Raw genomic sequence first — 4,918 nt, 5'->3', positions numbered from 1 at the left:
AAAAAAAAAAAAAAAAAAAAAAAAAAAAAAAAGAAAGAAAGAAAGAAAAAGAAATTAAAAGGATACAAATAGGTAAAGAAGAACTCAAACTATCACTATTTGCTGATGACAAGATTCCATATCTAGAAGATCCAAAACATTTCAACAGAAAACTTCTAGAACTCATAAATGAATTCAGCAAAGTAGCAGGATATAAAATCAAAATCCATAAATCAAATGCACTCCTATTCATCAGCGATGAATTCACTGAAAGAGAAATTAGGAAAACTACTCCATTCACAGTAGCCTCAAAAAAACAACAACAACAAAACCTGGGAATCAATCTGAAAAAGTGGTGAAAAACCTCTACAATGAAAACTACAGAACATACAGAACACTAAAGAAAGAAATTGAAGAAAACTTCAGAAGATGGAAAGATCTCCCATGCTCCTGGACAGGCAGAATTAATATTATGGAAATGGCATTATTGCCAGAAACATTATACAGATTTAATGCAATTCTTATTAAAATCCCAATGACATTCTTAATAGAAATAGAAAAGGCAATCATAACATTTATTTAGAAAAACAAGAGACCCAATCCTTAACAAGAAAAGTGAATCTGGAGGCATCACAATATCAGACCTTAAACTATACTACAGAGCTACAGTAACAAAATTGGCATGGTACTGACACCAAAATAGACTTGTAGAACAATGCTACAAAATAGAAGACAGAGACAAACCTATATAAATATGGCTATGTCATACTAGACAAAGATGCCGAAAACATTCATTGAAAAAAAGATAAACTATTCAACAAATGGTGCTGGCAAAACTAGAAACCCATATGTATCAAAATGAAATTAAACATCTGTCTCTCACCCTGCACAAAAATCAACTCAAAGTGGGTCAAAGACTTAAGCACTAGAACAGAGACCCTGCGCCTAATAGAAGAAAAAAATAGACCCAAATCTTCATCATGTCAGCCTAGGATCTGACTTCCTTAACAAGACTCCTAAAGTGCAAGAAGTAAAATCAAGAATCAATAAATGGGATGGATTCAAATTAAAAAAGCTTCTTCTCAGCAAAGGAAACAATCAATAGTGTGAGGAGAGAGCCTACAGACGGAGAAAGTCTTGACCACATGTACCTCTGACAAAGCATTAATTTATAAGACATATAAAGAACTCAAAAAACTTAACACCAAAAACAAACAAACAAACAAAACCCCATAAGTAACCCAATCAATAAATGGTCTAAGGAACTGAGCAGACATTTTACAGAAGAAGAAATACAATTGACCAACAAATATATGAAAAAGTGTTCAACATCTCTAGTAATTAGAGAAATGCAAAATAAAACTACTCTAAGATTTCATCTCATTCCAATCAGAATGGCAATCATCAAGAATACAGGCAACAATAAATGTTGGTGAAGTTGTGAGGAAAAAGGTACACTCATACATTGCTGGTGGGACTGCAAATTGGTACAACCACTATGGAAAGCAGTATGGAAATTCCTCAGAAAACTTGGAATGAAACTACCATTTGACCCAGTTATCCCACTTCTTGGTTTATACCCAAAGGACTTAAAATCAGCATATTACATGGATACAGCCACTTCAATGTTTATAGCAGCTCAGTTCACAATAGCTAAACTATGGAACCAACCTAGGTATCCTTGAATAGATGAATGGATAAAGAAACTGTGGTATACAAACACAATGGAATCTTACTCAGCTTTAAAGAAGAATGAAATTATGGCATTTGCCAGTAAATGGATGGAGTTGGAGAATATCATGCTAAGTGAAATAAGCCAATTCCAAAAAACCAAAGGCCAAATGTTTTCTCTAATATGTAAATTCTAATTCACAATAAGGCGGGGGCCACTAGAAAAAAAATAGTGTTACATTATATTAGGCAGAGGGAAGTGAAGAGAGGGGAGGGGAGGGGACAAAGGGATAGGAAAGGTAATAGAATGAAACAGACATTATTACTATATATATATATGACTGCATGACCAATATGATTCTGCAATGTACACTTAGAAAAATGAGAAATTATATCCCATCTGTGTATGCTATATCAAAGTGCATAAATGCATTCTACTGTCATGTATACTAATTAAAAAATTAATAAAAAAAAGAATGGAAAAGGGTACTGACCTTCTAGAAAATGATTTTATAATAGTTGTTAAAACCATAAAGAAATTTCTAGCATTGGGCCTGGTAATTTGACTTATAAGAATATATCTAGGGAAAATTATGAGAAATGAGTAAAAAAAATATAATGTTATTCATCATCAGTTTATCATAATAGCAAAATATTATAGGCAATCAAAAATGTCCAATAATAATGAGAAGTTTAGAAAAATTATGATATATCCATGTAAGACCAGAACAAATTATGTTTGCACGAAGTCGTTAATGACGTGGGAGAAAGAACACAATAGAACCTATTTACAGTGAGACAGGGAGGGGAAGACTGAGGAAGACAGGGAAGCACATCTAAAGTTTAACAGTTATGATTTTTTTTTTACAGTTATAATTTTTTTTACAGTTATGAATGCTTTTGTCATGGGATTACAAATTATTTTAAAATTGTATTTACACCTTTCTTTATTCACTAAAAATTCAAGAACCTCAGACAAAAAACATGAGTAAAGAAAATGATATTTCTGATTATGTCCTGGTTTGCCAGGACCAAACATGACTCTGTTATGGCATCAATGTTCTGGCCAATATATTTGCAAGGCTTTTTTGCTTTTTTTTATCCTTCCTTTTTAAATTCTTATTTTATAATTTGAAGTTTATTAATAAGTCCTCACTGTCCGCCCCCATCCCCACTGGGATATATTTTAATGTTTGTGGAATGGTACAGGGACAACAGGCAAATGGAACGAAATGTGAATCTTCTGTCGTAGGGTTTTCCGCACTCACTTCTCTTTGGTGTAGGCCCCGGTTGTGTCACCTTCCCCCTCTCAGGTAGAACTTGTTCCCATGTATAGATACAATAGCTTGTTATGGTTTGAATCTTCTCTCTCTCTCTCTCTCTCTCTCTCTCTGGTGCTGGGGTTGAACCCAGGGCCATGTCATGTGAGACAAACGCTTTATCAACTGAGCTCTATCCCCAGCCCATTAAGGGTCCTCCAAAGGTCCATGTGATAAAGGATTGGTTGCAGGCCTGTGGCACTATTGGAAGATGGCAGAAAGCTTAGGAGGTAGAGGCTAGTGGACGTCAGTTGGTCATGTAGGCACCTGCCCTCTGAAGGGATATTGGGACCTTGGCTCCTCCCTTTCTCTCTCTTCCTGGCCACCATGGGGTGAGCATCTTGGCTTCATCACTCACTCCCTGCTGCGAATGTGTTGTCCTGCCACAGGCAAGTCACAGAAAGCTGACACATAGCCCAACAGAGAATGTCCAGGGGCCAGTAATGGGTCAAACTGTTGGCAGCTGCAGCCGTCTCATCCAGGTGTCAGTGCAGGTCAGAAGCAGTGACATCTGAGGGTCAGAAAATGCATGGACAAATTCTGCTAAATCTCTTCATTCCCCACTGCTCAGCCCTGGAACATGGCTTAGAACCTAGAACGTGCTTAATGCTTAGTACGCTAAAGAAGAATGTCTTTTCTATTTCCTGAATTTTTAAAAAACCCTTTTTAATGTTTAAGACATTGAAATTAAATTGTAGTAACAAGAATTTCAAGACAGGGTCCACAAAGCAACCTTAAATTTGCTCTTTCCTCAGGAGAATAATAAAAAAGATAGGTATATAAAATGCCAGGCAAAAATGTTACTCTGATGAATCTGAAGAAGTGCGAGTCATTACAGAACCATTCTCTTAAATTAGAGAAAAAAAAAAAAAAACTTCATAGAATTACTGTGCTTTTCATCCCAAGAGCTGGGTATTTGGAATTCCACAGCGCTTTTATGATGTCATGCCAACCACAGGAGCTGCTCCTGTAAACAATGAAGTGTTGAGTTGTGGGTTTCAGCTCTATTGAATTGATAAATGGCAGCTGATTTGTATAAGACTCTTCAATCAGAAAAAGGATTAAGGTGTGCCCGGAAATGTTTTAAACATTTCATGTAAAGTCATATTTTGTACTGGGTATTAATTAAAAGCAGTGTGTTATAAAATATTTTCCCTTTAGTAGGAAAAGCTATGAGGTTAAATCATACACACATGAAGGTTAAGTTTGTTTGGAAGATGGGCTTGAACAGTATAGCAGCTCTTGGAATTAATGCTGAAGGAGAATTAGGAGCTGTTGCCCGAGTGTGCTGAGTGTGAGGGTCTATGGGCCTGTGTACACAGGAGACTCATTTGTTGGAGGAGTAACATTGGAGCATGCATGAACCAAGGAGTAGTTCTTCTTATTAACAGATGGGTCACATTCTATCAGAGATGACTAGTTGGAGAATCCTGGAATGAAGGCTAAAATTTGCTTTGTTTCCTAATCCAATTACAGTTTATAACAGCCTTCCTCCATCCCTTCTTCCCACCCTTCATAATATACGTATTTGTTATATAGTATATATGTGTGTGTATTCTTGGATTTATTTATAATATATATGTCTGATATGTTTTACAAATCAGAATATATATTACAAATGATATATATGTTCTGAGCTACAAATCCAAAGCTAACTTCAAAGCCATGTGTGTAAAGTAGCATATTGATTTGATACTAATAGATTTTGTATTGATTTCACTTTCTCCATTGACTTGGTCTCATGATTTTTTTTCATTCTACTTAGATTTTTAATTCTATAGCCCTACTACTTCTATTTTCATTCTTAAAAAAATTGAATTATATCAGCTAAAAAATGGTAGCACTGTATAGGTTCATGAAATTAAGTCCATAATTCTTGCTTTTTTAAAGGTAAGGAACCTGAATCTCATAGAAAATAAAAATGAGGTATATATATATATATATATATA

Source organism: Marmota marmota, unplaced genomic scaffold (assembly GCF_001458135.2).
Source record: "Marmota marmota marmota unplaced genomic scaffold, marMar, whole genome shotgun sequence".
Taxonomy (NCBI): domain Eukaryota; kingdom Metazoa; phylum Chordata; class Mammalia; order Rodentia; family Sciuridae; genus Marmota; species Marmota marmota.
The sequence above is the reverse complement of the archived record's forward strand: the minus strand, read 5'-3'. Positions refer to the sequence as shown.